The 13,221-nt window shown below is 39.7% G+C and overlaps 1 protein-coding gene across 12 annotated transcripts in view; it reads left to right on the top strand.

Annotated features, from left to right (window-relative positions):
- The window catches only part of OXR1 (oxidation resistance 1), a 349,896-nt gene that overhangs the window by 171,555 nt on the left and 165,120 nt on the right, over positions 1-13,221 (top strand). The window contains exon 1 of one of the 12 annotated variants that reach the window (XM_058018461.1): positions 1,653-1,667. The exons of the other annotated variants lie outside the window; for them this stretch is intronic. The gene's annotated coding sequence lies outside the window, so the exon portion shown is untranslated. Of the gene's footprint in view, positions 1-1,652; positions 1,668-13,221 lie in introns of those variants that run through there. 12 annotated transcript variants of the gene reach the window in all.

Below are 13,221 nucleotides of genomic sequence, written 5' to 3'. Positions count from 1 at the left end.
GGAACCCTTGCAATGTAATAACAATAGCACTCTTGCACTATAATGACAACAATGGGAGCCTTTGCAGTGAGCCAGTGTGTGAAATAAATTGTTCCTCTCACAGCAGTGTGACTTGTGATTTGCTTCCCGGTCTGCAGGCTGGGCTAAGCCCAGCCCTCTCTGCTGTCCCTGGCTTTGGGCTCTAAAGGATGCTCCACTCTGCTCCAGCTCCGAGTGGCTCTTGTGGTGCCACAGAGGACAGAGCAGCCCGGACAAGAGACTGACTTCTTGACTTTTTACACTTTTGGGTGTGACTGGGCTGTCTACAAATTTACATAGGTGCTGGGAAGATGTGGGGCAAAAAACGGCTTTGAAACTGTAAAAAAAGAGTTTGTGGTTTTGATTATATAGCATGGGTATCACAAAGAAATGTTGAATTATCATTGGTCTCTTGAAAAATAATATATCCGTAGGCTGCAATTAATTTAGGATACTTGTAATTTTGTGAAAATTTTACATATTTTCTTTCCTTAGAGAGCAAATATATTTATTTACTGAAGCTATTCCGAATGTAGAAGGCAATTAACCTTTTATGAAAGTTGAAGCAGACTATTACATGTGCCAAGAGAGGTGGTAGACATCCCATCCCTGGCAACATTCAAGGTGAGGTCGGACAGGGTTCTGAGCCTGGTGTGGTTGAAGATGTCCTGCTCATTACAGGGATGTTGCCTAGATGAGAATTAAAGGTCCCTTGCAACCCAGAGCACACTCCTAGCTTGTATGGAAAACTATCTGTACCTGCAATGTACTTTGAGAGCTCAATGAAAGATTAATCTCCTGGAAGGACTATCAGAAGCTTTTACTTTGGTCTTGCAGAGGACAACTCCTCCTGTGAAACTGCAGTATTGTTAATAAACCTCACAAAGTGACAGCAGTTAATAAACCCCACAAATCCGCATGGTGTGATAGCACAGCCCTCACATGTCTGTTCTCCAAAAAGTCAGTGTTTCAGGGTCCATGATCCAGGGTGTGTTTGCTCATCCCCTCCTGGACAGGAACTAGAATGTTAGTAATGCAAAAATGTTTCTCTTTCTCCACCTGAACCACTGCTTTCCCCCTTCTTCCCTCTGAATCACCACTTTCTGTCACAGATATCTTATAAGACTTTTCTCCTCTCTGAAAAATGCTATGTTTGCACAAAAAAAAAAAAAAGCTTTAAGGGTGGGTGACACAGATCCATCTTTGTGACTTCTGTTTCATAAACCTCTCTGGAGATCTTTGGATGTATCTAAAATTACTTGAAAGTAACTTAGAGGAGATTAACATGAATTAACATGATTTTACAATTCCTCCTTAAAAGTGGTAAATAAGATCCAAAGAAACAGGTTTTCATGTGTCTTAAACCCACCAGTGTGTATTGGGTGTCAGCTGGGGCTGTGGGCTGGCCTCTCTGAGGACTCAGTGCAAGGCACAGCTGAGCCCATCAGCCAATGTGGGCAAAATCTTTAAGAAAGGGGAAAAAAATTGGAGACATGGAAGAATCAGGAGTGAAGTTGAGCCTAGGAAGGGAGAGGGTTGGCGAGGCTGGTTTTGTTTTTTGTTTGTCACCATCCTACTTTGTTATTAGTTTGTAATAAAATTAAATTAATTTCCTCAGGTCAAGTCTGTTTTGCCTGTGATGGTAGTTGGTGAGTGATCTCCCTTTTCTTATCTTGACCATCAACATTTCCATCTTATTTTCTCCCTCGGTCTTGCTGAAGAGGGGGAGTGAGAGCAGTTTTGGTTGGCACTTGACAGACAGCCTAGGCCCACCACACACAAACATCAGGTGCCATTAAAGAGACCAGATTTTAAAACAAAAAATTTGGAGTCAATCTCTAAGATTTAAAAGTGAAACAAGAATGCATGTCTAGCATCACTTTTTGTATTCAACAGACCAGACTCAGCACTAGTACTTTAACCCTTGTTTGTTATGTAAGCGTTGAACAATTTTAGTTTTTGAGAATGAAGAAAAAGCCTCAAAACTCTGTATTCTTCTTATTACGTTTATTTTATTATGTTTATTTTATATATCATATAGGGACAGTTTTAGAAATCTTTTTGTGACTTTGGCTCATTGATTGTAAGTAAGCTCCAATGTTTCATGGTCCATTGTTTAACTTGCCTCAAGAACTGATAAATACTAAAACCTGGCACCATGTCCATGAAAACACAACTTGTTATGCCAGTTCATGAGAGCTGATCTGCATATCAAGGAATGAGAACTCAAAGTCACTTTGGACAAACAATTCCCATGCCATTTGTTTGACTTTATCTAAGATATGTAATGAGACAGAGACTCTATTGTCTTTTATACCTCCAGTTTTACATGGAGAAAAATTGTAATTTCTCGGTTACTAGTATTGTGCTGTTGCTTTTTTTCTTCCTCCTAGCTATAGTGTGCAGAAATATTTTGCCTTAAAATCCTTGCTGGAACCTAGACAATAATTTGTAACTGGAATTAAACAAAATAAGGGTCTGCTCTAGTTACTTAACATTTAGAAGAAATTATGCTGTTCAGAAAGCTGCATGTAACATCAAAACCGGGATTAATTTCCCCAAATCCTATTACATTCAAGGTGTCAAACTGAAAAAAAGATCATCCATTGTCCTATATTTCCTTTTTTGTTTCTGTTTTCCTGCATATTCTTTCTATACACTCATTAGAGGCATTAGGAAAATAGGCATATATGCACATCAGGATATAGATGCACAGAGCATACATGTGCACAGTAACTCTAGATTGCTAATTTTATTAAAGGAATTCCTGCTTTGTTTTATTATGGATGTTTTCCTTTCCTGTCTAGCTTCCTCTGCCCTTAAAGTTTTTACTCAAGGTTTTATTCTGGTAAAGGAAAATTTGTGGTATATATTAGACTTAAAATGAAGAAGAATATAAACAATATCATTAGTTATTTCTTCAGATACAGATGTTTGATCTTCTCACAGCGCCTAATTTCAATTTTGTTACCATTTGAAGTCGGTTCTGCTTTATGAGCATTTCTAACAAAAACAGCCTAATCCCCAATGCACAGCTTCTGCTCAAATGAACTCTGCCTGAATTCAGAGAACTGCACAGTGTTTGGCACACAGGGTTGAATTCATTCACATCACATTTTGCTGACAAATTTTCCCTTGACTCCCCTCTCATCAGTAGAGAGAATAAATAACCCTCAAACAGTTAAAGTCGAGGTAATCAGTAGGCAAGTGCTATGACTATCTCTTTATGTATAACTCTGACATTTAGGGACATAGTTTGGTGATGGATTTGTCAGTGTTATGTTTACCATGGGACTCAATGACCTTAAAGGTTTTTTCTAACCTGAATGATTCTATGATTTTCTTTTCCAACATTTGAACAAATTCACAGAGACTGAAATATACACTGATGTGCTTCCTAGAATACAAATAAACCCATACATGACAATAATTAAAACTAGTTATGTTGTCTCCAGCAATATATTAGCTTTTACCCTTTTAAAATGCTGAGATGATGAAGGAAAGAAAATTACTTTAATAACAGCCTGACCCAAATTTTTCCAATATTCCTGAAATGAAACAAAATTTTTACCTGGACTTTTTTCTAAACAGAAGTTAAGATTTTTTTCCCTAAATAACTTAAAGTTGTGTCTAATCCCCAAACAACCTTTATCAACAAATTTATGATAAGAACCTATTTAAGGCTAATTACTTTGAAATTATTGCTAATAATTCAATGGCACAATTCTTAGCAAAATCAGTGCAAAATATCTTCATTCTCATACCATCACATAAGAGCATGCAAACAATGTGGAAATGTTGTGAAAGTCTTGCAGAGAATAGGTGTCTGTTGTGTTGTTATACTCTGTGCTGCCTTTTACACCCAAGGCCCTTTAATGCTACCTTGAAATTAATCAGAAGAGCCTGTTCTGCAGCAGCATCCTTGAAAGGATACCCAGCCTAGAAGATGCCCACTGGGACCTCTCTGCATGTGCTGACCCACATTTCAGGGAGCTGTTCCTCCCCCAGGCCTCCTGTGCAAAGCCTCTGAGCATCCCTGCCTTTCTGCAGCCCCTCTCCTGTGGCTGCCCCGGTAGCCTCTAGCTTGTGCCCTGGTTTGGGAGCAGTGAGAGGGATCCCTGACCCCACAGGTATGCAGATCTCCCTAACAGGGCTTGCCGTCCTCAGCCTTTTGCAGGGAGTGTGAACCTGTTTCTCTTGAGCCTTTCCATGGTCAGTAGCCCTTGGTGGCTGCTTTGGCCACAGGGCTCCTGCTTGGTCACAAGTGGCCGGTGCCGGTACCGCTGCAAAACTCCAAGCACTGCTGGTGATGCCCTTTTCTCCTGAGACTGCTGTCAATAGGCAGAAGAGCACAGGCAAAACCTCCCATGATAAAATTGCCCCTTCCCAGCAGGTGGAGGCAGCTGTCATGCCTGATCTGGCAAGATGTTCTATTTATATGTAAGAAAGGGCAGCGTGCCCTGCTGGTGTCAGTGACCTCTATTATGGTATGCAATATAAGAGCACCAGGGAACACGGGGACTGAGCAAGTTAAGCTGTCTGGGTGTGCTTTGACAGACCTGAAGTGATTTGTGCAGGGCTGTTACACATCTTACAGCTTCTTGGTGGCAGCAGCCTGAAGGGCCCTCTTTTGTTGTTTTCCTTGGGCTGTTCTGAGCAGGTCCCAGGGGCCAATAAAAACGTTAGAAACTGGTAGAAATGTTAGGCTGCTGAAAAATTAGATCTCAGTGACACTCAGGGAGATGGAACAACAAGGCTGACCATGATGCAAAACTGATGGGCTCTCTGCTTCTGAGGCCCTCCTGACATATGTTGGAGCTTTATGCTCTTGTACTTCCATCAGCAACTAAGCATGATTCATGCAAACTTGTCTGCAATAATAAATCCTTGATAGATTCCTTGCACCCCTCAGAATTCCTGCCCTTTAGAAATTAAGGAGTTGTTATTTCAATTTACAGTGCTTGCCAAGTTTTTCTTATTTATTCCTCTTTTAACCTGTTTGTTTTGTTTTGTTTTGTTTTGTTTTGTTTTTACTTTTTGCTTACTTGTTTTAAATGGATGGTGATGTAGCTCAACACTTCTTTCCTCCTGTCCCACTCTGCCTCCAAAAATCAAAAGATGAATGAATCTGAAGTTACTAACTCCCATAATATTAACATAATTAAATTCTCAGTGTGACTGTAATTTCAGGATGAACCTAAATGCTCAGACAAGTATTTGTAAAAAGATTTTCTATTGCTGAATCATTGATTCAAGTTTTATTTCTTTGTATTGTGCTGTTAAAATGATAGGTCTGACCTCTTAATATCTTACATCTTCCAGATCTTTTGCCTGGGGACTTAGTGGGTCCCTTGTTGGGTTCATCTGGGCATCTTTAAGCTAATTAGTTTCCTCTCACCAGAAGTGCCTCAGGCAGTGCTAGTGTATTGCTCATTCCTGTTGGCTATTTACCCTTTCAGTTTTCTTTTTAGTGTCTTGAACCGGACTATTTGAATTAAGTAATATCAAGCCAGAAAGTGGAAAACTGTGATGAAAGAAACAGGAATTTGGTCTAAATGGTCTAATATTATTTTGTCAAGTGGCCAAAGTCTGAGACAGATGCACCTCTCCTTTAAGACAGACAGTTTTGAAGGAAGAGAGGGCCTTTGTTTTGCATGCAAGACATTTTCTGTGTGCCCTGTTTTTTTCTCAAACTTCAGGATGATCTTTTAAAGACTAATTCTGTCACTTCATATGAATTTGCATCTCTTTGCAAGATCTAAAGAGCTGACACTTTTCAAATGGTCAAGAATGTAATATGAGCCCAAAGATGCCTACATTTGGCATATTTTGGGATGTATTGTCCCTGAAGCAAAATGGAACCTGTCCTAGGGTTTGAGGTCCTTTTTTAGCAGACTGTCCTTCCTTACATGTGAATAGAACTGTTTAACTGTTTATCCAGAAGTGCTCAGTTTTTTTGCAAATTAGTTTTGTAAATTCATGTCTGGAGCACATATTTCTTTTGGGTAGGACAGTAGCAAGGTCTGGCAGGGAACTGACAGAGTTTGTTGGGCCCAGCAGTACAGATTTTATCCTTTTTTGGCAAACTTGACACTGTACCTTACGGCCATTTCTAGATTGAGTGGTGTCTGTCTGTCTTCCACTTCTGAACTCTTCCCTGTCTCAAATGAGAACCCTTCTCACCCACATGTCTTTGTTCCCTTCTCAAATTACCAGGATCTGGATGAGGTCACTGCTCAGACTCCAACCAGAGCACTCTTGGAAGCTTCCAAGCTCTCCTTGGCTCACCTACTTAGGTATAATGAGATGCTGCATGTTAAGTTAGGCTTCAAAATAAGACAGATCCACCTTTCTTAGTCGTTGCAGAAGGGAAAAGTAGTGTTGGAACCTGACAGTTCACAAGCATAACTTTGTAGTATGTTCACTAACATAACTTTGTGGTATGTTAATGGGTGTCATATATTTTTTGGGAAATAGGCAATTTGGACAGCCATATAGAGGCTCAAGGGAAAGCACTACACTGTATCCTGGAATGGGCAAATTGTGTTCCATGGTGACAGAAATGGCTCTTTCCAGCATAAAATGTAAGCCTTTGGTCACTCATTCACTGTGTAAGTTGTGCTGGGGTAGTTTGTTAACCAGCAGACAGGTCTGCCCTAGGTTTCTATTTGAGCACTGCAGATGACTCCAGAATGCACAATTACTACCAGTGCTGGAACCTGTATGATTTTTAGCATCTCAAAATTAACATATTTCTTTCAAATTATGCTTTCCCAAGGCCACTTTGTGTTGAAAACACTTAATTCATTTCTGTAATTCATCATGCTTACTTTGAATAAGGAATATCCTAGCACTGTTGCCCTATATATGGAAAACCATGAATGGAAGTATTATAACAAATAAAGTGAAATTAACTGTTTCAGTTTTTTTGTTGGTGTTTGTTTGTTTTTCCTATTTCAAGTACAACAAAAAATTTAGCAAAGACAGAAACCTGAATTCAAGCTGCATGGCCATCTTCAGCTGTCTGTACTTATGTGGAAAACTTCCAAAAAGTTTTTCACATTTGCTTTAACATGTGCCTCCCAATGGGAATGGATGATTGCAGTATATAGCAAAATTTTGGCATTAGTTAGGGTTTTTTTGTTTAATCAGTTTTTACCAGAAACAGACAGAGCAGAGAGGCAAAGCTGCTCAGAAGTATGGCATGACCTCCACAGAAGGAGAAAGTATGCAGGGACTGGTTCGAGTACATGTATGTGTATACATACACAGTGGTCTGTACAGCATCCATTACATTTAGCACTCTGTAGGTTTGAAATTGTTGCCCAGGGACATGCAGGTTCTTTTGGGGATCTTTGGCAGAGTAAGGATTGGCTGCAGGGTTGTAGTTATAATTAGAACCTTATTATTGCATTAAAATTTTAATAATCAACATAGGTTATTCTTATTTACTATTTCTAGCAGTTAGTGCAGCTTAGCTACTCTTAGCATAGCTTTCAGAGTATCCTTAGCAATTATCATAGCAATTATCATAGCTTTCAGTTAAACAGAATTTCTAGCAATTGGTAGAATGTAGCTTTCTTGCTTTTTTAGGCCTTTTCATTACCTAGACTGCTACAGTTTGGGTGCAAGTCTCAGTAATCCATGTGTGATGCAATAACCACAGTCTAGGCTCCGACTTTCCCTAAAGCAACAGGAGTCACTACATCTCAGAGGAAGCAGGCAATGGCAGAGATGCTCCAGACCCCCAGGGGTCCTGGGTTTTCCTGCCCAGTAGCAGTTCAGTCTCTATCCCACTTAGGACTTGCAGCTGCTGGACTTTATGGGCAATATCTCACATGCTGGTAGCCTTCCTTAATGGGTGTTTCCACAACCTGGTGGGCAAATGGTCTGCTTGTACAGCTGACAGGAGAGTCATCTCTTCCAGGGTCATAATTTCCTGGTGACAGCCACAGTGTTGAAAAGGGGAAGAGAGAGGGGGATGGAGTGTGATCAGCACACTGACATATTGTGGTGTTTGTCTTAGAAAATGGTGTTGTTTCTGCTAAACATATTCCCAAACCCAGGAATGGGGTACCAGACACAGAAACAGAGGAATTTATTTTTCACCCAGACCAAAGTAAATTGCCACAAGTTCCTAGAGGGACATAAAAGGCATAAGTAGGCTGAAAAAAGGATCAAACACAGTAGTCCAGATATAATCTCTTTGATCTATTTAGCAAGTTCTTAAGCTACCTATTTTCAGCAGGATAAATACAGAGGAATAGTATGTTTGCCATTTTCCTTATGTTCTCTCTGTAAGTTCCAGTTTTTGGCTGTTCTTGGGAATAGGATTGATCAAGAGAAAATGAGTTTTTTAGGCTGGTTCGAGTACATGTATATATTTACACACACACAATGGTCTGTAAAACATCCATTACGTTTAGCAGTCTGTAAGTTTGAAATTGTTGCCCAAGGACATGCATGTACTGTCACAGTTATGTTGGGTATTTAATGGAAAGTGAAAGAATATTAAAAAGAAAAACAACAAAAGAAAACAAGCAAAAAAACCCAAAACCAAAAAATTTCCCCCTTGTTCTGCTATTGCAAACATACCTGCTTAGCTGAGCTGTGCCTGGCTGCCTTTCTTAGGCTCTGCATGCAAGTAGGAGGGTACATTAATATTGATGAGCCTTTGATTGAGGTGTGGAACACAGGATTGCTGCTTGGTCTCTTTGACACCATGATTTACAGTGACTTCCTGGTGGATAAGACAGGAATCTGCTGTTGGAGTTTTGGCTGCTCAGCTGCACACACTTGCTCAAAGATAGAAATGTAGTAGCTAAAACCTATTTGCATGCTGTTGGATGTGTAGAATAACAAAGTGCCAAAACAGTGCTATTCAACATTAGAGCTTGGAAATACCAATTCTGTTGAAGATGTCAATGTATTTAAACATTTTGCAAGGGAACAGTGTAAAGTGCATATGCCCCTTTCTCTCACAGTCAGTAAGGTGTATAACTGTGCTGTTATTAAACTTGCATGAAAATCAGGATTCTTGGTATTCAGGAACTGTGGTATATGTGGAGCATCCAAGAGCTTTTACCTGTAGTTGCTTTGTGTTTAATTTGCAATCAAATAAGGCATAGATCTTTTAGAACATTTTGATATCATTTCAAGGAGATTTGTAGTAGCTGTCTGTAATATCTTTTACATCAGGATTGACAATTATTCATGTGATAACATAATGCTATAAGTTACTTTTCGTCAGCATCTTGTTTATATCCTATCCTAAAATTAAATCTTGCAGAGAATGTAGCAAACATTAAAGCAGGTGTAATGTGCTCTTGTAAGTGTTTGAAATTACTAGTGCTCACCATGTGCCAGATATCATGGGAATTTAAGAAATTGCTTTTTCTAAAGTTGCTAAGGTCAGTTAGCTTCTGATTTAAAGTGGAGAGGAGGAAAAGTGCTGATTCTGAAAGGTGTATTAAGATGTAAAATAGCATAGTGCTTCTGAAGGACTGTTTTCATAGTATATTTTTGCTCTTCTTTTGAGGCATGGAAAAAATTGCTGTTTTAAACTTATATATCCTCTGATTTACAACTTTTTTCTTGTTTTTAATTAGAGCTTTTTAAAATTACAGAAAAATGCTAGGTCTGAAGAGATATTTTCAAAATAACATTATTTCTAAAACAAAACTGCCAAAGGTGTTGTACAACTACAGAAGAGAGCCAAGAGAAAAGTGAGATGGCTGTTAATATTTTGATTTCTAGTGGGGCATTTTCCTTGGTGTGTCAGAGAGTGTCTAACCCAAGCAGTGCTCTGGGTCAGGCCACTTAAAATCAACTTTGCACAACAGAGCTGAATGTGAGCAAGTTTTGGATCAGTTCCTGGGGGAGATAAAACCTCAGAAGTACTTAGGTGTTCAGTGTTGTCTTCTTTAGTGCTTTAAAGTCTGTATGCATATTATATGTAATGATAGTATTGTAGTGTTTTGCTTAGTTTATAAATCTGAATAGCTTCTGTATTACTTTTGTTCATGCACTTTCAGATTACTAGAGTAAAAGAAGTTTTCAACACAAATATTCATTCTATGTTCTCACTAATGTGGTGAAAATTTACATTTGTAAAAGTTTTGCAGTGGTAGGCTATGAAAATTTTCATTACTGTCTTCCATGTTACTATTTTAACTACATTTAATTAATGAATTAACTGCAAAAGGAAAATATGAAAAGCTAGAATCATATAGAACTGTGTCTTGTTCCCCCACATTTTGTCTAATTTATAGTGAGAGATAGATTACTTTGAGTGTAGGAATCCATATGTTAGTGCCTCACAAATAAAATGTTTCAAAATTCTTCTGTTTTTTCTGCATACCTTGTTTGTGTACAAAGAGAATTTCAAGGGCCTCTGTAAAACAGAGGTAAGTTTTTATACTAATCAAAAACCTTTGCATTTGTCATGAAAAAATCTAAACAAGTCTCTCAAAGGGTTCACAGTGCACCTAAACATGAAATGTTAAGACCCAGTGTCTGTGTAGACAGCCTGTACAGAAGCAGCACAGCAAATGAGTGAAGACTGAACTGCCAGGCAATGCAAGCACTGTGCCAAAAGGGAGGACCAAAATCATGTACAGTGGTTGCTGTTCCTGTGTCCTCCATCATCCTGGCCTGACTCTGTTATCCAGTACCAGTGGACACTCAAAGGACTTAGCTTCCCACTTGCGGGGAATCAGGAGCCCACGCTTACCAAGGAAACCATTGACCGTGGCAACTACGTCCAGATTTGGACAACACTGGACAATCCAGACCACAAGAGCTTTTTTTTTATTTTCAGCACACCAGTCTCAGGACATTGTTAGACAATGGGGAGAGGATGTTAACAGCTCGCTGATCCACAGGGAATGCCAAGGAGGTATGGCATTACAGCATAGCATAAAACCATCTCAGCCTAGATTTCAGCCAATCATACACAGAACAACACATATTGACAAGCATTCTATCCAATCTTATAAAACACACATAATGGTAGGTAAAACAAAGACTGGTTCATAAGAGACAAAGAACAGAGCTCTATTCGTGCTAACCTTCTAAAGATATACATTAAATAACCTTGTTGCCATCCATAAGCCAATTCTACAGAGGCCTATTGTTATTTGTCACGTATGCTCTACTGCTTAGAAAACTTTTCTGCTGTATTTGCAATGCTAACAAAACTTCTGCCTGAGGCCTACTCTTTTTAACCATTTCCTAAAAACCCTCTAACTTTATGAATTCCAACACCACTCTGTGTCCAGTTATTTCTTTCTCTGCACCATTGCTATGAAGTGCTTAAATAACACATTACAAGAACAGCAAAACTGTCCAGAGCCTGAGCCCCACCTAGTAACTGGAAAATAAACTGTGAACTCAACTGCCAGCCAAGCAGAAGGTGAAACAAAGCAGATGAAACAGTTATTTAGGAGTTGAGCATCTATTTTATTGTTCTGGATTTATCCTTCTGGACAAGGCCGACTTTAGCAAACACTTCACTGTGTGAAACAAGCACAGAACATCACCAGAAGGGAAGCTACAGGCTGGAGACAAGGATAAATTCCCAGCTGTATTAGGAGAGTGAGCACAATCTATTTTGTCATTAAAACTTTTAATGAGAAATTAATTAATTCTTATTCCATCTGCTCTCTGATATACAAAGCTCCCCAAAGCTCAGCATCTAAATCAGACACACATTTTCTGAAGCCACATCTGCTTCATGGTTGCCAGAATGTGCTGCAGGACTGGCTGCTTGCTGCTAGTGCCTCACAACTCTTTTTATAGCCAGCATAGCCTTGAGATGGTGAGGAACATGTTAGCGTGAGACAGTCTGTGAGAGGAGACAGAAATATGCAAACTGATCTGCATGTCTGTGCTCTGCTCAGGCTGAAGAAGTGCCTCAGCAAACAAAACACAGTATGAACTTCCAGACATTGTAGTAAAGTTGTTTTCTGAAGGAGCTATAACTAAGAGTTACCTGAGTGTCTGGAAGGAGGGGGTAGGAAGGAAACATCTTGTGATCCTGAAAAATTTGAAGTTGAGACAAAAGGGGAGGAGTGCTTGGCTGCTTTACCTCTTGGCATTTCCCTAGACTTCTTTTCCATGATCTCTATTAATTGAGGATGTCTCTGTCATTTATCTGTGCCATCATCAATGATATAGCTCAAGAAATGGCTTGCAAAGCAGCACATTCTTGTCCTGAAGTCTGTGTTAATGCAGTCTTCAAGAGAAATCTTTGCAAACCCTACATCCCAACCCCACAGGCCTGTGGTGTTGGAAAAACCTTGCCATTTTGTCTATTGAATGTCTCTCATATCATGAGGTCACCGCAGAAAAACATTGCCTATATGTTAAAAACCTGGCTGAGCAGAGGTGGTCATGGCCAGGCCATGTTTACTAACCAGCATCATGAGGAGCAGCTGGGGAAACCAGGGTTGTTTAGCCTGGAGAAAAGGAGGGGCAGGAGAGACCTCATTACTCTCGACAACTCCCTGAAAGGAGGGTGTAACAAGGGGGTCAGTCTCTTCTCCCAAGTAAAAAGCAATAGGACAAAAGGAAATGGTGTCAAGCTGCCTCAGGGGGGTTTGGATATTGGAAACATCTTTTCACAGAAAGAGTTGTCAAGTATTGGAGCAGGCTGCCCAGGGAAGTGCTTGGAGTCACCATACCTGGAGGTATTTTTGAAAGACGTAAATGTGGCCCTTATGTACATAATTTAGTGGTGGACCTGGGATAACAAACAGTTGTGCCAGAATGGTTCCATGGTTCCATGATCTGCAGCTGTGCTGCTCAGACCTGCCCCTGCTGCTCTTCTGAAGCTTGCACAGAGCCCACAGCTGGGCCCAAGCTCGGTTGGACCTGTGTAGTCTGGACATCAGACAGGAACTGGCTCAAGCAAAGCCTTCCCCAAATTGTATTTTTGGGTTAAATCTGTCTTGGATTCAGTTGTAAGTGTAAGGTGGGGATATTTCTTCCTTGCCTTATAACCATTACTGATGATGAGGCTTTCTAAATGGCAGATTAGTGTTGACCTTTATAAAATTTTATCAATATTGTATTGATAAAGCAACATAAATATGTGTATTAGTTGAACCACAGCTATGACATGAACCCCCCCCCATGTGTAACAGTAAAAAGACCATGTCACTGCACATTTTGCGTGGAAAGAAAAATACCTGTCACAATTTA

Source organism: Melospiza georgiana, chromosome 1, assembly GCF_028018845.1.
Source record: "Melospiza georgiana isolate bMelGeo1 chromosome 1, bMelGeo1.pri, whole genome shotgun sequence".
NCBI lineage: Eukaryota > Metazoa > Chordata > Aves > Passeriformes > Passerellidae > Melospiza > Melospiza georgiana.
This window is presented reverse-complemented; position numbering and strand designations above follow the sequence as displayed.